Here is a 25,895-nt window from a genome sequence, read left to right as displayed (position 1 = left end):
TTGTTTTTCTCTCTCATTGCTATTTCCACCCATAAAATCAAATCATTGCTTCTGCCCTTTTGCCAAATAGGCCCATCAGGTCCCATAAGGCCCATAAGTCTCATTATTCCTGTTCCAAATTCCTCATATTTGATTTCATGGTACTAACACTCCTCTTCCTTTTGAACTGTGAAAGACCTACTAACAGCCCAGGCATGCAGAGTAGACATTGTCCTGGACCCACAGAATGCCCTACCCAATGTCAGTTCAACAGGTTCCTAAAAAGGGGAGGAAAAGAGATGCCCATCAACTTTGTCTTGAACTACCGTAAGTAGCAAAATCACTTCTTTTATGGTATTTATCAATATAATAAACTATAAAAGCTCCTAAAAAAGATTCATGCAAAACTGATTTTCAGTTATTTCAGTATGCCTTAGTCCAAAATGTGCGATAGATCCTCTATGATGTTTTGTAAGAAAAAGTGAAGAAATCAAATATGTCTCATAAACTTTTCCCTATGCAGTGATATGTGCGCACACCTCATGCCAATGAGATGTAGAACAAACATGGGTATGGGTGACTATTTGCTCGCTCCATGTATCCAGGCTAATCCTGCAAAATAAAAATGATCACAAGCATTTGATGAGTAGGAAGGAGGAGGATGTACCAGCTGTATAACAAAAATCATTTTTTTGGAGGGGGGGGGGCAGACAAAATAGTATGTTCTACCACACCTAGTTGAACATGAAATTGAGAAGGGCTGCTTTGGGGTGTTCCTTATAGTTGTTCAGTGTTTTAAATGTGTTGCCAAATAGATGCATCCAAGTGAGCAGGATTGTGAGCATAGCACCTATCTACAACTCTCTAGAGCAGCTCTATTTTTTCCTAGGATCACACGGCAGCTACAGATGGCTTAAAAGAATTGAGAAAGGTATTTTTATACCCATATTCTGAAGCATCTTTCTGGAATCAGTTCCAAGGCACTGCCCAGGCCCAGCGTTCATGTCTAATATTCCATTATAATCTTCCTATGGGGCATTTAAACAGTTATTTCATATGGCTATTGCTTTCACTCCCCAGAAATACCGTGCCTATATTTGGCTTCACAATAGCTGACCTAGAATTGTTGAGAATTCCCCATGAGCCAAATGGTTGGTCCTTCTAAACTACCAAGTTAGATAAAAATAGCACCCAACTGGTAGTGCCTGTCCTCTGCATTGTGATTTGTGTTTGGGAATTTCTAAAAATTACAGTTGTTGCTCTGTGGGAAGGTGAAAAAGCACAATGGAACCATCCTTCTGCTCAGTTCCAGAGACAGATGAGATACAGGCATGATGCTATGGGCATTGATCAACATAAGGAATGATGAAGGACTCAGGAGCTCTCAAGCAGCTTTAGTATTTTGAATGAAAATCAGATTTGCAGTGTTTTCTGAGACATCAAGGATGAGCTTGAAATAAACCAGTTCAGCTGACCAGCAGAGATGATCATAGGGGCACAGCCACTCCAACAAGGCTGCCAATGTTTCAAGAGAAATATTTACAGAAGTTGTCAGCAGTGGGTTCTAGTTCCTGGAAGTGTTCTGAAATAAATTATTTTCTGCAGTGTGCTTTTCTCAGCATTGTGAATTTTATTCCTAACTTACCATATCTGTTGTCCTTTGCAAGTTCCAACATGAACCAGAGATATAGTCCCATGCTTTAGAATTTAATTGTTGAGTTGTAATTTATACAATTCCCATACAGATGTTGGTGTCCTGAGACCCAAATGATGGATTACATTATATTCCACAGACCACCATCACTTTGGAACCATTGGACTTTTGAAGAAATGTTGCAGATGCTCTCACCAAAGATTATTAAGTTATGAAGCATTAAGAAGTAAGCTAATGAGAATACTCTCTGCATCTCTCTTCTCAGAGGTTTATTACTTCTTACCTGCCCATCCACAAATGCCTCTGACAATGTAGATCTTAGAGGCTTTGAAAATCAAGATAACACCTGAATGAATCTTTTTGCTTTAAAGCTTGCCAATTTCCTTTTCCCCCCCTTTAAGAACTTTTTTTTAAAATTTTACTTTTTTTTAGTCAGATGTTGCAGTGACCCTGACCAGCAGAAAAGGAGATATCTGTTAGGATACTATTAGAAATTCAAGCTATTTTCTAGGTTCTTCATAACGATAGGATGGTTAGCCAAGCATCCAAGAATAATTTTAATTTCTCTACCTTGTGAAATTGTGATAGGGGAATTTCTTGAACTGGAGCCCTGACTGTTACTAAACCATTGGCAGGACCACGCTGATTCTCATTTTAGCTGTTCTGTATCTTTATCCCTTGGGGTGTTTCTCTGGGCTATTCCAGAGGTTTTTCTGCCAGCACACCAGATTTCATTTAATGCTACAATTAGCTTTGCATTAGCTGCTGCGTGGAGTCTTCCCCAGGAATGTCATTTCTTTGGGGAAATACCTAGTACTTTTGGACAGTGCCCCTACAGCATGACACAAACTTATATGAATGAACTCGGACTGCCACTTATTTAGCTCTCAGAGGGATGATAACCAATTGCATTTACCGTACATGGCGTGCAATATCCCCCCCACTTCCCCGCATTTGTAAAAACCCACCAAAAGTTCAAACTCGATTTATCAAATCTTTTCACCGAGGTTACACGAGCCTGGGCTGGATAGATAGCTTGGTCAAGCATTTCTTAAAATTATTGGTGCCCCCCCCCCCACCCTGCTTCCTTGAGGCTATAAGGTGCTCATTCAACAAGGCGGTGCTGCAAGTCGATCTGTGTGTTGTTTTTTTGAGGGGGTTGCCGCCGCTGTTTTAATAAGCGCAAAGCCAAGGGCAGCAACAGCACGAGCGGTCAAGGGCGAGGAAGTACTCAGGGCGCCCAGCACACCTGTAGGATTGCACCCGACCGCCCTCCTGCACCCCCGTGAGGGGCAGGGAGGAAGCCACGACCCGGCCCAGAAGTAGCAACCCGTTGTCATGGGAACGGAAGGTGTACGCGCACGAGGTGAGAGGGGCAGGGGTAGAAGGGGGGGGGTGTCTTGCTCCCCGTTTCCTTCGGCGGACGCTGCCGGGGTGGGCGGGGGGGCGCCGCTGCTCTTTTCGCTTCTGGCGAGGCTTGCCCCCCCTTGCCAGTCCTCTCGCTCGCTCTCTACGGTTCCGTCTCCCGCCAACCCCGTCCCCGCTCCCCCCACCGCGTTCTGCTTTGGGGCCGCCGCCGAGGTCTGAAGGACTTGGCCGCTGCTGAGCAGACCCAGCCGGGTTGATCGCGGTGTTGGTGGGGGGGGGGGCGGCGCGCTCGGATTGGCCCAAGCGCGCATGCTCTCGGCGCCCCCGCTCGGGCGCGTTCGGCTCGGTTCGGCTATTTCCGCCTCTTTGTTGTACTAACTCCCGACCGGAATAATTTTTTTCCCCCTTCTAACCTTCTCCTGGCTCTCGTTTTCGTTTGGTTTTTTTTTTTTTTTAAATCCCTCCCCCCAACCCCAGTCTCTTCGAGAGTCTTAAAGGGGAGCGGGCTCCCTCCCTCGTCATCCACCCGCGTGGTCGGCGCCGTCCTCGTTGCTGCTGCTGCTGCCGCCGCTGCTTCTTCCTCCTCTTCCTCCTCCTCCCCCAGCCAGGTCAGTGTCTTTCTCCTTTGGGCTGCCTCCTTGCTTCTCTGCCCCCCTCCCTCCCTGCCTTCCTCCCCCTCCTCTTCTCCCCCAGACCTACCACGGAGGCCCCATAGGGGCGGGTTCCCTCCCGCCGTTGGGCCAAAGGAGTTGGTGGGTGGCGGAGGTCTTTGCGAGAGGAGCCCCCCACCTCCTGGGTGGCTGCAGTGGGCGCCTGAGGAGGGACTGGTGTGTGTGTGTGTGGGGGGGAGGTCTTGTGCCAGACCCCCTTTCCTCTCCCTCCCTCCTTGCCTTTGAGCCTGGGGCGTTGGGGGGATCCTAATTTGGGGAGGTGGATTTCAAGGGCACCTCTCTTAACTTTCTGGGACTGCAGCAAATACTTCCAGGGGGCGGGGTGGTCATTTCTCTGATTCAGAGTTGGCAGACTTTTTGCCTTGTGGGTCCTCCCGGATAACTACACTGCTCTCCCCTCCAGAGCTGTCTTAATATATTTTTAAAATCCTGTCCCGGGACTCCTCTTCCTCTCTCTCTTCTTCCCCCTCCCCTCCCCTCCCCACCCCCTTTCAGCATTGAAGTATTGGCTTCTTTCTTGCAGGAGCCATGTGTGTGTCCCCCTTCGAGGTCTAAAAAAGAAACTCACCCTGCTCTGGGGGGAGAACTACTACACTTCATTTTGTCTTCTTTCTCACCCCACCTTTCCGCCCCCAAATTAGGGCGAGAAATAGTCTTGCTTGCTTTTGCATAGTGACTAAGGGCTTGTTCACCATCAGTGCCGTACTTGTTTAGCAGTGCCCATTGCCGCTCAACTGGTAAGCTTGCCCTACAAGTTTAGCTGTGTTTTTTTTTTTTTTTTTAGAAAAAGTAATAAAGTGTGATTTGGTTGTGTTTTATCGGGCAGGACAAAAGCTCTGCTGTGGCACAGTTTAAGGTTGTGGCATAATTGTTGGAAGTCTTGAGTTAATTTGCAGAGAACTCTTGACTCAATAGCAGCAGTAACTATCTTGTATTGTGCCAGTGTGGACTTTAAAAATGTTCATGGCCTCCGATGTTTGTCTACGTGAGTGTACTTGGTTTTGCTTCTGGGGTATGTTCTGTACTGGAAATGGTAGGCATGTATTGGGTAATTCAATAGCAATGTGGTTTTCTTTTAAATAATATGTTCTGAGTTTTAGAGGTGTGCTTCTTGTCATAAGGTATGAGTGCTGAAGAAAGACACTTTTGAGTTCCTCCTGATTATGTTAAAATCAGTTGGTTGGCATTTAAGTTTTGTGTTGCTATGGTAATGTAATGGTTAGAATGGGTAGTAAATACATAATCTTCATAACCAATTATGAGTTGCTGTAAATTTCAAACACTCTGGGGAAAAAAAAACCTTAAGACTGTTTATACTGTAATAATCTAGTCTCAAAATTTTTACTATGTTTAACAAATGTAATCCCACATGGAAAAAGTATTATGTGAAACTAATAAGAATTCGGTTTATTCATATATTCCTTTCTAGGTGTGCCTAATTTCATACAGCATTGCAACTTATTCTTGAAGTCATTTTATGCAATACATATGTACATACACTGCATCCTCCTCCCCCTTCTCTGAACTCACATAATCTGATTAAAGTTGTAGTATTTATTCATTAAAATGCTAACATTCTCATCCAGGTTTTCTACTAACTTTATTTAGAAACTTTACTTTGCTCCAAACTCTGGTGTCCTATTTGACTAAGGTGTTTGTAGTGTTGAAAGTCTTATCGATAAACAAGACTTTTGTTTTTACAAAAAGCCTGTTTATATAGTGGCTAAGGCATCAGGCTAGAAACTGGGAGACCACGAGTTTTAGTCCTGCCATAGATACAAAGCCAGCTGGATGACCTTGGGACAGTCACTTTTTCTCAGCCTTAGGAAGAAGACAGTGGCAAATCACTTCTGTAAAACCTTGCCAAGAAAACTACAGGGACTTGTCCCAGGGAGTCTTCAAGAATTGGACACAATTGAAAAGAAGGGAGAAAAAAAAAGGGGGGGTGGGAATCCTGCTGTTCAAAAAAAGAAGCCCAATTTAAATGTCCCAACTGTTTTATTTAATTGGAGCTTGTATATATTAGATTCTTAAAAATGTATTTTATATCCCATAATGCATGGACCTGTTGCATGTGTGTGATTTGTGCACTGCAAGTATACTTTAGAAACTTCGACCTGAAAAGTATGCTGGAATCTGTCAGATACATTGTTTAAATGAAGTTAATGAATATTGTGGTGTGGTGATGGTGGAAATGACTTAATTTTAAACCTTTTTTCCCCATTTCTTTATCAACTTTACTGTTAAGAAAGTCCCAAGGATTCCTTGGAAGTTTTAGGGTGCACAGAAAGTTAATAGCGCACATAAGGCAAGGCTGTTGGTCCCCATAGTCCGGTGTAAACTAAGATTACTCCTTTGAATATTCACATAACAATTGTGCTTTCCAGTTGGAGGTAGGGAGTAATGTGATCCATTTTTACTGGTGCTCTGATTGAACAATTTCTAGTAAGCATGTGGAAACTCTGTATGGTGTATTATCTAGTTGTGTGTACTTTTTAAATAAAAGCTTTCTATTTTCTGTTCAGATTAAAAATAGCCTAATCTTATTATTTAAGTCTTCTAAGGAAATACTTCTAACCAACCACATTCCTGTCTTTGCAGTTCTAGGCTAACCCTTTCCCATTATGTTAGGCATTTTAAGTATTTCAGTATTCTCAAGACTTTTATGACTTTTTAAAATTTCTTGGCATGTGGAATTAACTCTTGTACCCTACTAGTGGCCTAGGTTTTGTCTTTGCATTTTATGTTGTGTTGGATTTTGTTATTTTGCTATCATAATTTTGGATTATTGATTTTGTATGTCAAATTGCAGAGAGTGTGGAGAATTCTGCATTATAGAGTGTGTAATACATCTGATAGAGAACTACATACAATGTGAAAAACTTTCAATATAATAGTATAACACATGGGTTATGGCTTCATGTTCAGATATGTGAAGGTAAGCAAAGTGAGCTTCTATGGAAGTTTGTATCAAATTTTTATCTTCAAGTAAATTAAATTGTAAAACTTTGGTGCCTTTATTACTCATCCTTGAACATTGGGTTATCATCTCCAGAGTTCTGACAATGTGAAACATTCTACATACTGTTTGGTTCTGGTTTCCAGAACTGAAACCAATGCAACCATAGTGAAATGCTCTGTAGGTGAGGAAAGAAGGGAAGATCAGTCTTGTCATACTTCTCCGTTGAACTCCTGATAAAATAGAATAGAATAGAATTCTTTATTGGCCAAGTGTGACACACAAGGAATTTGTCTTGGTGCATATGCTCTCAGTGTACAGAAAAGATACAACCACTAATGGTCATATTTCAGAAAGCAGCACTTGGTCTGATCTCTTTGACTCTGTGGTAGTCAAAAGGCAGGCAGGCTGTAGAATAAATTCTTACTTCCCATTTACTTTTGCCATAGTCCAATTCTCCTTGTATTTCATTTCCGAAAGGCATGTGCATGAAACTGCTGTATACAGGTAGTCCCTGACTTAAAACTACAATGGAGTCCAAAATTTCCATTGCTAAGGAGAGCAGTTGTTAAGTGAGTTTTGCCCCATTTTACGGCATTTTTGTCACTGCAGTTGTTAGGTAAATCATGCAGTCATTAATCTTGCTTCCCCCCTATGGACTTTACTGTCAGAAGCCATCTGGAAAGGTTGCAATTGGGGATCACATGACCCAGGATAGTGCATCCATTATAAATACATGCCAGTTGCCAAGTGCCCTAATTTTGGTCACATGACCAAGGGAATGCTGTAATGTGTCAAAACTGGTCATAAGCCACTTTTTCAGTGCTGTTGTAACATTGTAACTTCAAATGGCCCCTAAACAAATGATTATTAAGTGGAGGGCTACCTATTCTAAGGTATCTTAAGGGAAAGTATATTAATGTATCCTTGACCATTTTGTCAGATCTTCACACCTTGCTCTATAACTAAGCTAGCAGAAAATGCTGGCTCTCTGTATGAACCAGCATTATGTGCTGGCTTAGTTATGAAAATTTATTTAAATAAATAGTTGTTTTTCACTATGAAATTAGTATTCCTGTTGCCTGAAAAACTTTTGGTTAAAGAATGCCCTATCCTTCTTTTTTTCCCCTTCTGTCAACTGGAAAAAAAGCCACATTTATTCCCTGTTTAAGCCTTAAACTTTAAAAGGAGGAGCACAGGTTCTCCAGTTGTTATGCAGTTAAGAAAAATGAGTCACTGTTTTCTCAGGTGCTCCTAGTACAAACAGGTGTGTGCGCGCGTGTGAGAGTATATGTGTGTGAGAGAATAGCTTTAAAGCACAGTTGGAATTTAGGGCAAAACCTTTACTATCATATTTTTTCACAATGTTATGTTCCCTGCAAAATTATCTCTTCTCTCTTTTATTCCCTCTTATCCAACATATGGTCACCCTGTTCTGATTAACAATTTGAACAGTTGGTTTTTTTTAAAAGTGGTTAAACTTTTACTATATGATCTTGAGCTGTAAATAACAATAGGGGCGACACGTAAATGCTCGCACATGAATAAGAACTGGGTTTACAAAAGAAAATTGTAGAATGAGATGGGAAACCCGTGAAATTTGAAATTATTTTTTTAAATGTTCTAGCAAAGGTTTTTAAATGAATCTATGTGTCCGACATAAACTGCATACTGTAGGAAAAGAGGATGTTGCTCCTACTCCATAAGGATGGTCTATTTTTTTAATGGAAAGGTTGCAGGGGAAGAGAGAAATAGGTTAGGAACAGCATTCACCTTTTGATGCAGGATTCTTCTATAGGGATCTATATGGGTGATGACATTCAGACACATCTTCCCAAATAGCCTTCTGAAGCACAACAGCTGGAAATTCTACAGAACTGCTTTTGAAATGAATTATTCTAAAATTCCCAGTTTAGAGAAAGCTAGTTGAAGAAAAGAAGCTATGCTGATTGTTCGATTTCTTGACAACTAATTTTCTATGTGCTGGAGTTTTCCCTGGGAGCATTCAGACATATATTGGTGTCACCTCTAGCTTCAGTCCAGAAAAAGCAAATAAGTAGTCTTGAATAATTTATGATGCTCTAGTCTAGCTTGTAATAATTCCTGTCTCACTTTTTTGACCAGTCGGGCCCACTTTGGGAGTAAATGATTACTTTCTTTTACCCTCATTCTTCAAATAATCTTAGGTGAAAAAAAAAACCAGCATTATTTTCCCTTGAATTCAGAACTGTTCCTCAGTCTATTGCAACTTTTTTGGGGGTTTGTTCTTAACCCTGTCACAATATTATTTTATCTGTCACCACTTTGACAAGGAATTATGCTGTTCCCACAAACATGCTGTGAACAAATAACTTTTTATTATCTCCTTAAATTTGACCTTCTGAATAAAAGTTGCTTTTAGTACTTGAGGTTAAGATCAACAGCCGCTTAAAATTGAATGGACCGCCCTCCCTCTAAAAAAAAAAAAAAACTCCACCCTGATAATTTTCTTGGAATTTCTCTACTTTTAAGAATCTTTAGAAGTGAAGAAACTCATTATGCAGTGTCAGTATACTGAATGCGTATCAATACAGGTAGCCCTCGACTTATGACCACAATTGAACCTCAAATTTTCTGTTGCTACGTGAGACAGTTGCTAAGTGAATTTTGCCCCATTTTACGACCTTTCCTGCCACAGTTGCTAACTGAATCACTACAGCTGTTAAATTACAACATAGTTAAGTAAATCTGGCTTGCCCATCGACTTTGCTTGTCAGAAGGTCACAAAAGGAAGTCACATGACTATGGGACACTGCAACCATCATAAAAATGAGTCCGTTGCCCAGCATCTGAATTTTGATCAGGTGACCATGAGGATGCTGCAACTGGCATAAGTGTGAAAAATGGTCATGTCTCTTTTTTCAGTGCTGTTGTAACTTTGAACTGTCAGTAAATGAACTGTTGCAAGTTGAGGACTACCTGTATACTGCCCAGACCATCTAATTGGTGAGATGGGCAACTGGTTGTTGTCTTCTAATGTGTCCTGCACAGTGGGTATTGAGAAGCACTTAGCCTGTATGGGATAGAACTGAACTTTGGTTGTGTTTGTTGGATGCCAGCCCAAATGTGACAGAGCTGATCAATGCTGTCCGAACACTTAACAGGAAATGCAGCATGTGGCACAAGTATGATTAAATCTGGTAACTTAGTCTATATTTCTCTAGTCTATTAAAATAGTTCTTTAAAAGGTTCAATTTGCCAAATGTATGAAGGGTGGTGATGACTGCAGCCTATCGAAGATTGTGATTCAGTGTGTAAGAAGAGTAGATAATAAAGACCACAAATTAACAAATGAAATGAAAGGCCTTGTTAAGTAAACTTGATAACGTCCTGCAAGTAAATAAAAGTGTAGATTTAAATGTGAACAAATGTGAACTAAAATTTATACCAGAAAGTATCATTTAGATTGTTACAGGTGCATATGAAAGTAAAAATTCAGAAGTTGGAGATGTTGTACTTCAGTGACTGTTGACTGTTGATGATAGAAGAACTAGAGATGAGTTGTAGGAAAAATTAAGACACCGTCTGAATGATGGGGTGTAGGGAGGGAGAAAATCTGTTAGATGTCACAAATGGATATTTGGAAACAAAATGTGAGAGTACAATAGAAGGTACTTGGCCATTCAGAGACCCAAGAAGGAGTGAGAGTTGTGACTGATAAAGTAATGACTTATATCTGTCTGTTTCAAATAAGTGGCTTAAGCATGTGTCTGTATGTACACATGCCAGAGGAATGAATATGCATATGAAAGCATGATTGATTGTTTATGATGAAAGACCTATAAAATTGTTGAAGGAAATGGACATTGTATGACTTTGAATGTGGGTTAGAAAGTGTTAGCACTGAGAATGAATCTTGGAAAATGGTACATGACAGAAAATGAAAGGAGGGAAAGAAAGAAGCGTGAAAGTGAACATTTTCAGGAAGATAAATTATTAGTCCTTTAGGAAAAACCACTCAAAGATTAATCTCTATAAACAAAGTGGATGTAAGGAAAAGAACTGTGAAATCTTGGAGCCAAATGAAAAGAATCTGATTCAAGTGGGTCAAAATGAGATGGAAGAAGGCATTTGTACAACTACTCCAGTATTGAGTCATGAACTTTAAAAACAAAAGCAGCACTTGGAAGCTCATAGGGGGCAAGTGCAGGGTCTGAAGCTGTAGGGTCATGGGCCATGGCATGCTGGACCAATTGAAGATTCTTAGTCATCTTCAAGGGCAACCCATGCTGTATTATTATGGTAATAATTCAGATAGAGCATGAATTTGGGTTGCAAGGCCCTTTTGTTCCAGGTTGGTCCACAACCAGCACACAAGGCAGAGTTGGACAAAGATCTCCCTGGCTATGACTTTCACCTATCCACTGGTGTAGTAATCATGAATTCAAGAGGACCTCCAAGTTAAAGCACTGCTCTTTCAGGAACAGTGCTACCCAGAGACACTTCTTGAGATATTTAGGAAACCAAGTGAACAAATAGCAGCTTTGGTTTGCTTGGCTTTAACTTCAACCTGTTTTGTCCCATCCATATATTATATAAACTATATAGAAAGAAAGATAGTTGCAAGTAATGTAATCAAAGAGAGCAAGAAAGAGTTACAATGAATAAAAGAGGCAGAAAAAAAATGCAGAACAATTTAGATGAAAGCTTAAAGTTGTTTTGGAAGTCAATGAAGAACAAGTAAGTATATTTGTGTAGAATGCCTGATTAAAAATGAAAATTTAAGACATACAAATGCTGGTAGAAAGGTTTTATGGTAATTTATAGTCTGTTGCAAAAGATGAGTGAATGTCATAAAAGCAAAAATGATAGTTCACAAGTGCACTTTTTCCACTGTTATATTTTTTATTTATTAAATGTATATGGCTGCCCAACTCACTGTGACTCCAGGCGGCTTACAACATTAAAATTTTACAATTTAAGAAACTATAACCTACCCATCCCCTTCCTCACCCCAGCAGCAGCAGGTACACAGTCACTTAATCAGCTCTATAGCTAAATAAGCAGACATAATTTACACAATAAATTTGGGGGCCAATCTTATCTCCAAGGAGATTGAATTTCAAATGGAGGGAGCCATCACAGAGAGGGCTCTATTCCTTGGGCCCCACTAGACATATTTCCTTAATAGAGGGGAACATACCTTGTCTTCCATTTCTAAATGGGCTGGGTAGATATAACTAGAAAGAGACGGTCCTTCAAATAGCCAGCAAACGAGATTATGTATATAACTTTGCAATTTTATGCAAGCCAGCGTGGACGAAATATTCGTTTGGTCTCATAGAAATTGATTAAGGATTAAATTGCAGAACAAATATATGAAGAAACAGTGATTTAATAGGAATGGGAAGAACAAGAAAGGCATAATTGAAATAATGTTGATGAGATCCTCAAAAAGTCAGAAAAAAAAATTTAAAGAAAAAGAGGCAATATATGAAGCAGTGTATGTCCATGGTAGAAGCAAAAATGATGTGGAAGGATACATAAAGTTATAGTGAATGGTGTAAAAGTTTTAGCTAATTCCCCCCCCCTATTCTTATTTTTTTTTTTTTTGATTGTTAGTTTTTACTCCTTCAAGGTTGCTTACCTTGAAAGACAAAGCATGATAGGTATGTGCGATATATATACAGAAAGCTCTTCAGTTCTTACTTAAATATTAAATTAATGTTTGTTAAATGTTTTGTTTAAATTAAGCTTTGATATTAATTGGTGGTATCTGTAGATGCAAATTATCATCTCTCATCCAGCAAAGTAAACCTGTTTTTGTGCCCCCAATATATTCTGAAATTATGAATCTTTTTATATGTGATTAGTTACGTGAGAAGTATTTTCAAAGAAAATATAATTTGTAACTATTGAGAATATTGCATTGCAGATCCTGAATTGAAGAGGGTATTGGATTAACTGCTCTTCAAAGTCCCTTACAGTTTTTTTTAAAATTTAAATTTATGTTGGGTATGTGCAAAAATGGAAGATATGTTTTGTTCCAAAGCTGAAGGAAATTGAACTGTTTTAGGTTGGCTGTAGTTTGGCAGAAGTAGAACTATTTCAGCTAGAAAAAAATAGGGAATTTATCAGATGTGTAGGAGAAGCCTAATAAAGCATATTGTCAGTCTCTCCTTTCCTTCACCACATGGTCTGTGAGCCAGTTCTTCCCTAGCTCCTTTCTTTCCTACTTTTCCTTTGCCAATGCTTTTCACTGCCCACAATTAATTAGGCTTTTCCTGCTTTTGCTTCCTAAAACACTTCCGCTACTTCATACATGTGCATTTCTTTCTCCCTGAAACTAGCTGTTTAATGCACAGAACGCTTAGCATTCTGTCTTTAAATTTTGCGTGGAGTGTACAATTGGATCTGTAATAAAAGATACTGCAAAGTTAACTTAGATGCCCAAGAGTGGCTGTCACTTTGTACCGGTTTGCACACCTAGAGCCAAAAGTGAAGTGGAAATTGCTGCCAAGACTATAAAAATAAGCAGACATAATTTACATCATGTGATTCCTTGTATTGTCCAAAGACAGAAAGGATTCATAAGAAGCTAGCCTAAAGGCTTAACTGCAAATCTGTTTTGTAATATATTGCTGTAGAATGCTTACTGGAATATTGTCTTCATAGTAGTTTTTCTGCTCCTCTTCCTAAAAAACTGCAAAGCACTGTCACCTTGAAGTTAAAATCCCGTCTGTTCCCTGTTTTGGTTTTTGCTTCCATGGCATCACTTTTTAAAGAAGCAGTAGCAGAAAGTTCCTCTTGACAGAGTCTTATTTGTCAATTCTGTTAAATCCAATTTCTATTCTAAAATTGAGTACTAAAGAAAAGCATTGGGTACTCTCTCTCTCTGTGTATGTGTGTGTGTGTGAAGCTTGGCCTTACAAATAGCCACACCTGGGATCAGGAACATTCTTTCTGAGTGAGTAAATTGCCAAATCTGCATGTTCGTGCCATCCTGTAAATTGGGAAAAACCAGGTAATTAACACCAGCAATATGTAAATCAGGACTAAAGCAAATAGCTTTTCTTCCTTAGGAAGCTCACACGATTAAATATATAAGTTGCAAGATAAGATTTGGTACTGTTGAGATGAGTTTGTTTAAAGAGCGCTGCTTAGTTTGATCCATTATTCAAGTACTTCTTGAATAATTGCTGCTGATCTTTTTGGGGGTTATCAAAACAGTCTAGAAATAGTAGTATAATATTCCACATGCAATAATCACTCATATCATAATACTGGTGACTTGCTTATGTGCGTACATTTTAAAGCAGCTTTCAGTTGTCATGAACTTTTCTGACCAAAAAGGTGCTGTGTGTGCAAACAAACTGCTATCTGTTCTGTGATAAAGGCAGGATGCAGGTTAAAGGGTTACTTGGTGACAGTTTGACCTTAGTATCTCTTCATAGCAAGTAACTGGATGGATCTGAACCCTCTAATAATATGAATGTTTATTGTTGTTTGCCATTCTGATGGGAGTATGACCCATATTTTCTTAGTTATACATGGCTTATTTAAATTTAATCCCATGGTCATCTGATCATTCAGATGCTTGATAAATGACTCATATTTATGACGGTTACAGTGTCCTGGGGTCACAAGCAAAGTCAATGGAGAAGTCAGATTAATTTAACAGCCATATTACTAATTTAACATGTGCAGTGATTCGCTTAATAACTGTGCCATAAAATGGAGCAAAACTCACTTAACTTGCTTAGCAACAAAATTTTGGGCTCAATTGTATATCAAAGACTACCTGTATATGGTACTTGAGAGAAGAAATGATGCAGATTATATTTGACTCTTTATACATAAAACAGGATAGGTGTGGTGTCCTTTACTGCACAAATTCTGTTTTGTGCCCATAGAGTCCATGTAGTATAGTGTGGGCTTAGGCCTAGCGTGGGTGATGTAAATTCCTTGGTTCTTAAACATAGCAGTAGATTACATTTTTCTCTTTGCTTACTGAAACAGAAGTTTAAAATAAGATTCTACTTGTCCCACAGAACTTCCTGATAGGTTGTGCCTTTCCAAGGGTTTTGTTAACCATTCACTGGAAGTCTGTCTAAAAATCTCAGTTTTTCTGGGGTTAGGGTTGGTAAACTGTGCATTATATGTTTAGTAACACAGCTTCAATCTCTACATCAGAAAAAAAGTTCATTTAAAAAAAGTTTAAAGACATAAGATTACACATATAATCTATTGAAGATGGAGACAGGAATACAGTATACATCTCTTTTATTCCAAAACCTTTAATCCAGAATGTGAGATATATTGTGAATGTTGTTCTTATTGCAACTGTGCTCCCAAAGAAGAGATTTTTTCCCCTTGAATTGTGTCAGGAGTGACACTTTGGAATAAAGTATTTGTGCACCATATTTATTCATTTTTACATGCAAGCTAGGCATTACCCAGTTAAGTAAATTCAGAAAATAGTTCTTTCTACTACGTCTATTTGGAATGTAATTCAGAACACAGATTATATGTTCCTCCGAAGTACATCCTATCTGTGCAGTTTACAATAGGGGCCATTCTTTAGGCCATCACCATTTCAGAACCACTAGTGAAAGTTTCTATTTGGATCAATTTTATGCCCGTATTTCATTTTGTATTATTTTTTATTGAACCATTTTCATTCAATTTGACAGAATAGAAAATGATTTTTTTTTTCTTAAAGGAGGAAAGAAGTCTGATCAAAATTCTCACTGAATGGGGTATGGGAATTTCTCATTTATTTGCCTCTTTATATACGGTAACTACAAGATTTGTATGCCACCTCAGTCAAAGCTGTCTCTAAGCAGCATGCATTTCCCATCTTTGTTATTCAGATTAAAATAGTTATAATCAACAACATAAATAAAATTCTCTGTTTCATTATACAATCATCTTTCTAATATCTGAAGTAGACTAGCTTTTTTTTGTTTCAATTAAACCCCAAGGCATGATATTGGGAAGAAACTCATCCCATGGAGATTTTCAAATGAGGATGGAAGAAAGAAGCAGAGAAAGTGCAGAATAATGGAGAGAAATATAACAGAATTGAAGAAATGAACAAAAAAAATCAGAAATATCTTTTGCAGGTGCAGTAAGCATTCAGGGAGCTCAACCAGCATTTCTGGCTCAGTATTAATTGAAATGTTCCTGAACTCCTTAACAGATTAGTATATTTTAAAATCAATTACCCATCATTAAATAAGCAACTCAAGTGTATTTCATTCTAAGATTACTTTGATTTGAATTTATTGTTTTTTGAGAGAGTTAGGTTTTGGATAACTTTTGATGTTTGCTTCACATTATTTTGGAGTGATTATTATCAAGGGGAAATGAGTTTTTAGAAATCAAGCCGCCTGGAGCAACTTCACTGAATGAGGGTATAGTTAAATTGGGCTACTTTTTGTTTTACAAAAAATATATTGCACTCTTGAGAATTCCAGATGTTCATTGATTTTCTCATAGTATCTTTCTAATAGCAAAGCCAGCATGCATTTTACTGGATGAAACCTAATTACCAAATGCTTTCGAGTTTTGTATTTCGTTTGAAAGAATGCACCAGAGGGTCCTTCAGTAATTACTCCCTTACCTATCTATTCTCTTCAAGTGGGGCTGTACACCCCATGGAGATCAGGCCCTAGAAGTATCTCAAAGAAGCTGAAACATATTTCGGAAAGATATGATTGAAGATGAAGAAGTGTCAAGGAGTAAAGATTTCTCTCAAACTGCATGTTGTTTTTCCCTATTGGGCAAACATTCACACTCCAGTGATAGAGCGTGAGGCTGTCGCATCAGTGGTTCAAGGATTCTAATACCTGTGTGGCTTGGCTTTTTATGGGGGAACTTTAGCTTTATTTATGAAGAAAAGTCATAATGTCTTTGAACTAAAATGCAGTCTGATTTTCATATATTTCAGATTTTCATACATACATTTAGATTCATTTTTCATAAGTGGTGTCAGTTGGATAAAGTCTACTATTTTTTGTTTGGAATTTTCTTGATCACTGAGTGATTTCATGGCCCATATTTTCAGAGAGAGATTTATAAACATTTTGCTTTCTATTGTTATTTACTCTCAGATTTTCAGAGATTCTTTGCATGTACAGTATTCCAAGTTTTCATTATGTTGACTGTGTGGGAGTAGCTTAAACATTTGGCATACAATTTGCATCCTCTATTTCTTTGGATAAAGATGCAAAAGCGTTCAGTAGTTAGATTGTTCTGGCAATCAGATTGACTTATTTTGTACATTGTTATGTTTAAACAACATTTTGGAATCTGGGTAAATCAGAATGTGAACTAAGCTATATGAACCACACAGGGAGGCTCCCCCCCGTGCCCTGATGGCAATACATATCTACGTTTTGTACTGTTTCTGACAAATTTCATTATTTAAATTATACTGTTTGATGTATTTCAGAGGAATATTTTCATGATGGTGTAAATACTTAAAAATACGGTAACTGTATTCTGCTTTGAGTTCTTTGGGACTGGAGCAGAATATAAGTTGGAGAAAATAAATAAGTGTGCAAACAAACAAATAAATCAATGACTTGGCAGTAATGTGGCATGCTAACAGTCATTCTGAACAATAGCACTTTGACTCTCAGTGTTTTTAGCATGTTGCTAATTAGGTGTGAAGTGGTCAGAGGTTCTTAGCATCCCAGTAAGTGAATCACATTCTGCTTTTCTACTAATGTAGTTTATTTACCTTGATTGGTAGTCAGCTAACAGTACAGATTAATTTGGACTCATTAGTAGTGAAAAAAGATAAATAGGGAATTTAAAAAAAACTCTACAAATTTACATTTGGAAGATTTTTTTTTCTTTTCCTATAGCAAAAATTAGCAAGCCCTTCTTCCCCCTAGAAGAGGCATATATTCAGAATGTAACTGGTTTAGAACAAAAATATCACAACACAGGATTGCTGAAAATACGAATTTCCTGCCCTGTCAATAATACATAGTTACAGAAACACTGTGTTGGATAATTTTCATCCCATTATTATTGAATGATTTCAGAGAAACAAACAGCATGATGTTATTGTGTAGGAAAATACAGTATGATTCTGCCATCAGGGTGTAGATTTCCCCATAAACATAATAATGGGAGAAGCCCATTCGTTTTTTTGCATCTTATATTAGAATTAGAGTGGACCCATGTATGCTTATTCCTTATATGCGTAGTTTCAGATTCCAATCTTGATATTTTGTTGTCTTATTGAGCAGGAAGAAGCTTGAACTCCTATTTTCCCATCCTGCTTACTTTTATTTATACTAAGAAAAAAAGAGTCAGAATTTAAATGCTAAGGACCAACACCAATAGCTTTTTAGAGATATAGAAAGTTTACATAGGAATAAATTAATTCATGTTTAGTCAATTAACAATATGGATAGCCACTATAGTGCTCAGATTTTTGCTGATTTTGATGAAATTTCACTCCCCAATTCATTAATTAAATTGTTAATTTACATATAATGGAGAAATTTTAGTTAGTTGCCTGGAGGTGATCCCTAGTTGTCATGAGATGAAAAATGTAGACATCACTGAATCATGTTTGACTCCAAATGTCTATGTAGAGAAATCCTTTGCAATAATATGATAATACGTAACATATTTTCAATTTCCTAGACTGGCATACAGCTTTGAGATTTCTTGGTGGTCTCCTATCTAAGTCCTGACCAAGTTGACTCCCGTGCAGCTCATTTTTCAATATGGTTAAGGTCAGCTAGATGCTGCCAACCCATTGTGATATGGATGAGTCCATGTAATCACTAGGAATCAATCTTGACTGAAGAGGCTTTTTCCTTGAGATGAAAAATTGAGGGATTGTCAAAATCAAATGCTTCCTGTTAAGAATAATGTATTTTAACTTGGTTCTATTTTTTTTAACTGCATTCATCTCTGTGGGAATATTTGAGCTGCCATAGTTCAATGCCATAGAGGATTGAAGGTTTTAGTTTTACCTCTGGAGATTGGCGTGTGGAGAATGGGTAAAGAATGAGCACGGAGTGCTGAAGATTTGGTAGAGGTAAAATTTATTTAAAAAGTAACCTAGAACAGTATCCTCCAATTCTACAATCCCAAATGAGTATGTCCCAAATTGTATAGAGTAGTATTTATGGGAATTGTAGCACAGCATTTCAGGATGGTGCTACAAGAAAAGGAAGTAAATTTAGACTTGATGTGTATCTCCTTACATCAAAATGTTAGTAGAGAAAATGTGTTATGAACAACCAACTAATATTCACCTCACTGTAGCCTTCCTTGTTAGTGTAAATACCAAATTGTGTATGCTTTTGAATATACTTTCTCTCTGGCGTGGACAGACACATAATTAGGAAATTCCATGCACCTTTGCCTTTCTATATAGAGAAAAAGTGTATTCTTTTAAAAGAACTAGGTGAAACTCCAGGGACTCAAAGCAAACCCTGAGCTGGGAAAGCAAACAGATATATCATCTCTTTAGCATCTCTGATAAATGGAATTACTCCAAGACACCAGGAGAGACAGAAGCAGGACTTTACTTCAAGGTTTAAGATATCTCTAAGGAATATGCAGAGAGCCAGTTTGGTGTAGTTGTTAAAGCACCAGGCTAGAAACCAGGTGAATTCCAGTCCCACCTTAGGCACAAAGCCAGCTAAATGACCTTGGGTCTGTAATACCTTCTCAGACCTTGGGAGAGGCAATGGCAAATCATTTCTGAAAAACCTTGCCAGAAAACTGCAGCCACCAAGCGTCAAAAACTGATCAGAAAAGAAAAGAAAAGAAAAAGGAAAGAAAGAAAGAAAAAAGAGTGAGAAAGAAAAAGAGAAGAAGGAATAGGTAACTGCTTTAGTGAGACACTGTGTTAATTATTATTTCTTTTATCTCTATTCTCTCCTCCTATTTCTTTGCACATTCTGCAAAGTTTCAGACTATTCAAGATATTATTTTTCCCTTTATTCATTTGCTGAAAGCTGATATATAAATTGGAAGCCATCTCTCTCAAGATGGCTAATAATAAAAGGGCCAGCACTCTATATGCATGAATCTTATATATCTCTGAGTTATTTTTTAAAAATGTGATTTTGTTTTGCAAGATTATTTTATCTCTTGAACAAGGAGAAAGGCTGAAACTACTAATAATATGCTGTTAGGCTATATGGCTGAGAGGCTAGGACATGTTGTGGGAACCCCATCTGTCTAGACCAGGGGTTCCCAAACTGGGGTGCGAGACAATATTCCAGGGGGTGTGAGAAAAGTCCAGGTAAATAATAGGATATTGGCTATATGTTGGCATTTTTATTTATTATTTATTTCAGGGGGTGCGAGGTTCGAGTGAAATTTCTTTAGGGGTGCGGGGCGAAAAAAAGGTTGGGAACCACTGGTCTAGACCAAGGCTAGAGGGAGGAGACTAGGTGAGGCATCCCCTTGAAAGATAGTTAATGGCAGCAGTTACACCAGGGCTGTAAGTAGAGCCAGGGTGTGTGGTTCCAGTTGGCTGGGGATGGGAGTAGGGTGAGGATTGCAGTTAGACAAGGGTATATAAGAGTTAAATACATTTAAAATATTGCAATTGAGTCTTGCCTGCTACAAATATAACCAAGGCTGCCATCAGAGATTGCTGTCTGTCTGTCTGTCTGTCTGTTTGTTAAATCTATATGCCCTCCATTTCGACAAAGGGGACTAGGCAGCTTACAATCAGATGTTTGGGTTGGAGCCCATTCCTGCTTGTCCATACTGAATCTGCTATTGTCTTTCCAGCTCTCATCTTGTGTCAGCTTCCTGTTGTTCTGGTTCACGAATACTGTAGAGGTAGCCCTCGATTTACAACAATTCATTTCGTGATCATTCAAAGTTACAACAGCACTGATACTTGGCAACTGACTTCATAATGGTAGCAGCATCCCGAGGTCGTGGGATCACCTTTTGCAACCTTCTGACAAACAAAGTCAATGGGGTAGCCAGATTCCCTTAACAACTGTATTACTAATTTAACAGCTGTGTAGTGGCTTGCTTAACAACTGTGGCAAGAAAGGCCATAAAATGAGGCAAGACTCACATAACAAGTGTCTCACTTAGCAACACAAATTGTGGGCTCAATTGTGGCCATAAGTCAAGAACTACCTGTAATGTATCCTCACTAAAATTCTTTCCCTATCATCAGTGGCGCTTCTGAATGAGAACCACACCAGTAATAAACTCTGCTCCATGTTTTTTATCCACTACATAAGTTCACCTGAAAGGTAATGTCTTGATATTGTTTGTGCTGTGTAGCCATCCTGCAAAAAGTAGAACCGTGTGCTAGATTGGCAGCCCTTTAGAAATCCAACAGCCGATTCAAAAGACCTTTGCTCTTTGTTAATGTCAGGAATGAGCATGTGAGTGACAAAAAGCGGCAGAGCTTAATGGAAGTAAGGGGAAAATATGGGCATTATTGACAACCTAATGGAATTTGACAAAGCTCCTGTTATGGAATCAAGCCATTTTTACTCACAACATCCAGAAACCTAATATTTACTCTATGTATTCCAGTCATAACTTTATCATCTGTAAAAATAGTTGTGTGGATTGCCTGTATTCCATAACCAAGTTTCATGTGTCTACCTCCGCTACCTTTATAGTTTCAAATGTAATTTAGAACGTCTTCAATTAGATGCACAAGTAAAATATATATCCATATTCCTTTTTCCAGTAAAAGTATGATGCTGTTGGGGGATATTACCTGGAGTCTTGCCTCAACATGCTTGTACTGCTCATTTCAGCCTTCCTTCTCCATCTGGCCCAAGTCTGTCAGTCTTGGCTCTTTGAATGATGTGCTAAGCAATGGTTTGCTTAGTCATGGCTGAGTTTACAAAACATGCTAATATGTAAAGTATTATTTATATAACTCAGTAGCCAAGTTCATGTAACCCATAGCATGCCAGAACCCAAAAAATCTATATGGCTTAATGGCTTGTGTGAATTCAGTCAGTGTTAGCCATACAGCGATGACAACATATTAATGTGAGTAATAAAATAAAAAGAAATGTTTTGTAGCTGTAGCTCTTCATAGGTTTTCCATCTCTTATTTGGAACAAATACAACTGTAGAGTTATGTCGATCGTTAACAACCCAGAAAATTAGGAGTACTGCCTGGCTTTGTGTTTCTTGTGGGGTCAAAGCCTTTGTCGCACTGAAAAAGTTTAACCCTCCTTGGTTACCACTCCCACACCTTTGGAGTGTCTGGAATTCACTGCCTGGAATATACAGGTAGTCCTCTGGTTACGACTGCTTGTTCAATGACCTTTCAGAGTTATGGCACTGAATAAGGGGGATTTACAACCAGTCATCAGAGTTCCAGGTATTGCAGAAGAAGGCGGAGCCTCCTCGCTGACGGACTGTAGATCGCGACTCTCTGTGGCTATGGTCCATGCTCTTTCGTTGGAGAGCCCCGATTATTACGATTAGGGGCTGAAGCTGCCTTGGAGGGGCGGCGGAGTAAGGGGAAGCCGCAAGCCAGGTTGAGGGGAGCCGCATCTCCCCCCCTGGGCTTGGTCTTTTCCCCCCCGAAGACGACTGCAGTAGTGGTTTAAAATGGCCACCCCGAAGAGGAGGACTCAGCTGGATTAAGATTTGTGCAGGAGGGAAGAAAGAGGTGGATAACATCTGAACCGGGACAACCGGGCAATACAACTAAACAAAAGTACCCCGGGATTAAGGTAACATGGAATTTTTAAGAAAAGAAAAGTGAGCGGCGAAATTACAAAGGGACAGGGAAAAAAAAAAGAAAATATTTTTGACAGCTAAATGGGGCTTCAAACCGGGAAAGGAAGAAGCTGGAACTAAAGATTTAACTAAATTGGACTAAAATATTTTGGGAATAAACAGGCATAAAATAAAGCTGGACTTAAGCTTGTCAAATAATAATAATAATAAAGTGTACAAATTGGAGACTGGACTGTGCTGGAATATTGAGGTTCGAAAAACCCTAAATTTAAAAAAAAAAAGAGTTCCAGGTATTGCAGTGCCTTTGTGGTCAAGAGACCATGATCCAGGCTATTGGTGCTTGGCTCATGCTTACAATAGTGTAGTAAGCTGTGGTCACATGTGGGTGATTTCTGATGTTCCCTGCCAGGTTTTTACAAGCAAAATTAGTGGGAAGCTGGTAATAAGTCAGAAGTTACTTCCACTTGCATTACATTTTTGCCTCTCCATGCTCTGCAGTGCCTGCCTGTGGTCCCTTCTGCCCCTGCAGCACCCACCTGCACTCTAGAGCAAGGGCCTTCAAACTTGGCAAGTTTAACACTTGTGGACTTCAACTTCCAGAATTCCTGAGCTAACATGAATTGAAGTCCACCAGTCTTAAAGTTGTCAAGTTTGAAGACCCCTGCTCTAGAGTGTCTGTCCATGTCCGCTGTACTATGGCACCTGGATATTCACCAATCCGCTTGCCTGGGAGTTCCCTCCCATTCAACTGCCTGCACAGTCCTGAAATTACAGTAGCAATCAGGATTGTGGGATTGCCTTTGCTGGGCAATGTGGTTGTATGACATTGTGCTTCATGACCACATCTCTCAGCAACAGAGAGTCCAGTCCCAACTGCTGTCATAACTTGAGGACTTGACATTCTTTAGTGCTTTAGAGTCTTTTCTCAGTGTCATTTGTGACTTGGTAACTTCCAGGTGGAGCTCCTGTAGTGACACAAAACATAGCTTTATGTGAAAGAAATGAGTTGTTCACGTGATTTCTCCTTGTTATCTTCTCATCATTGAAAATTTGAGTTTGAATGAACTTGTGTAGGTTGCTTTTTAAAAGTTTTCATACATGGTTTTCAGTCTGTATTTTTACTGTAAGCTGGCCAGAGCCATTTCGAAGTAAGTAGAATATAAATATGTGAAATAAAGGAAATGACATCTGTTTTTCTCCTTTTCTGAGATGAAAGTAATCATTTCAATAATTGGACCATGATGCAGCTGGTGGGATCCTGTACTGGCCCTACCATTTCTACATAGAAGAATTGATTTGAGAACCAGTTTGGTCTAGTGATGAAGGTGCTGGAGTAGGAAACTTGAATTCTATTTTTGCTTCAGGCAGGGAAACCAGTTTTGGGTGGCTTTGGGCCTGTCATTCTCTCATAAACCTAGGAAGAAGGTAGTAGTAAACCACTTCTGATAACCTTGTCTAGAAAAGCACATAGATTTATTCATGTTGTCGCTAGGAGTAAAGACTTACTCAAAGGCAAAAAAAAAAAAAAAAGTTTGCTAATTATTAGTTGCTCAACTCTGTTCAGTTTTATGAAGAAAGTACTCAAATGGCTGCTTTGTGATATGAAAACCTCTGGTAAACCTTCTTCACTTTTTTCATCATTCCAGTTAACTTTGCATGATTCATTATAAAATTTTCAGACATCTGCCTCTGTCCTCATGGTTTTCTCTAAGCCTTTTTTTTAATTTCAAGGATTTTACCCAGTGAAGTCAAAATCCTGTCTTAGTGGCATTGTTTCTATAGAAATCATAATGTCATGTATTCAGTATTGTATATTGGTTAAAATATGAAGTGGTAAAGGAGAGGGAGAAAGGTTTGAGCATTTACCATTATAATTAATTTTAACTAAATTTTAAATGGATTACCGGTAAATGTGATTTCCAATGTCCTAGAAACTCTTTGGTGAGTTTTGATTCTCCTTTTTTTAAAAGGATCCAGTTAAATTCACTTTAGGAAAAAAAGGAAGAATTTTTTAAAAACTGCTCATTTTGCATAGAAGTGCTGAATAAAAGAACTGGCATATATCTTCCCTCACGCCTTTTAAATTCAGAAACATATTTGTGGGAGCAATGACCTTTTGGGAAGCTCTGCTTTTTCTGATAAACGCTATTCCCTTGTCTCAATCTCCACTTCCTCTTTCTTATCCTGTTTTAATTTTTGGCCACTTCATTTCTTTCTATAGTCTCTGAACTGTCAGTTCTTTTTCCCCTTCTCATTTTTTTAAAAAAAGTTTTCTACTATTCTGTAAATATAAATGTCGAGTATTTATTCACTTCCTCAATTTATGTCGCTGTTCATTGTACTTTTACGTGGCTCTAGATGACTTAGAATAAAACAGATCAAAATACATAACATAAAACAAAAATAAAAGCCAATCATGATCTGACCTATCATCCATATACCGGTATTTATATCTAACCACACCGAGACTCCCAGCTTCAGCACAATGGCAAATTTTCAGGGCCTTACGAGTTAGAGGGAATAGTGATAGAATTGTTCTAAGCTTTTGCAGTTCTTTGAAAATATCTCTTTAACTCTGCACTTTCAAGTGTTGAATTGTACAAATGTTGTGTTAATTATTTCCTAACTTTGGTTTGGAGCTTTCAGGCAGCTTTTGCAGTCCTTTCCTTTTCCTTCTTTATTGTTAATGATGGCAAATGAACTTAGTCTCTTAGGGAATTAACATTCTATTGTTGTGGAATGATGTCACTATGTAGGGGCTGGCATTGATAGCTTTTCTCTGTGTATGTCATACACGCATGCATTTTTAAATAAATGCAATCTGGAAATGTTGCTGGCTTGAAAAATTCTGATGATACCATGCATTGCCTGTAATTCTGGCCAGGGATGTTTACTTTTTATGCAATACCCATACATGTGTTAAACACACACAACACAACACACACTCACACAGTTTAATATATAAATGTGTGTTGAAAGTTCTCATACTATGAATGCCTTAAATGTAATTAAATGTAATTTTTGAGTTGTTTTTTTAAACCTGCTAATATACCAGGTTTATTTCCCCCCATAAATGTTTCATTTCCCTTTAAAGGATCTTAGCACCACAGCCAGTTAGGTCTAATAGTTAAGGCTCTTGGCTAGAAAGTGGAAGACCATGAGTTCAAGTCAAGAAAGCTCTCTGGGTGACTTTGGGCCAGTCATACACACTCAGTTCAAACTCACCTCACAGGGTTGTTGTGGGGAAAATAAGATGAGGAACGTTTGTTGGATATATTTGCCACCTTTGGGTTACATGTAAAACTAATAAGGCAGGATACAAATAAAACTTTCAAGACCAACAACAAGACATCTGCAAAATAAATGTTTTAAAAGTTTATTTTTTAATCTTTATCTCACAGTTCTTTCATCTTGCTTATATATCTATTCAAGATATATCTATTCAAGAATCGGGGGGAAAAACCAAGAGATGACACAGTGGGCATTCCTTTTAGTATCTAACAAAGCATTGTTAGATCTTCATTAATAATTATTTGTGCTTTCTAGGAAGTATAGTCTA

The 25,895-nt window shown here is 38.5% G+C and overlaps 1 protein-coding gene across 2 annotated transcripts in view; it reads left to right on the top strand.

Moving 5' to 3' along the window:
* Positions 1–3,321: 3,321 nt before the first annotated feature.
* PCGF3 (polycomb group ring finger 3) overlaps positions 3,322–25,895 on the top strand; it is a 66,802-nt gene continuing 44,228 nt past the window's right edge. Inside the window, exon 1 of one of the 2 annotated variants that reach the window (XM_087957435.1) lies at positions 3,322–3,609. The gene's annotated coding sequence lies outside the window, so the exon portion shown is untranslated. Of the gene's footprint in view, positions 3,610–23,793; positions 23,951–25,895 lie in introns of those variants that run through there. The other variant, XM_087957436.1, reaches the window with a different exon arrangement.

This window comes from Notechis scutatus, chromosome 2, assembly GCF_049901735.1.
Source record: "Notechis scutatus isolate UNSWTSFEM ecotype Mainland chromosome 2, rNotScu1.2, whole genome shotgun sequence".
Lineage (NCBI taxonomy): Eukaryota > Metazoa > Chordata > Lepidosauria > Squamata > Elapidae > Notechis > Notechis scutatus.
The sequence above is the reverse complement of the archived record's forward strand: the minus strand, read 5'-3'. Positions and strand labels throughout refer to the sequence as shown.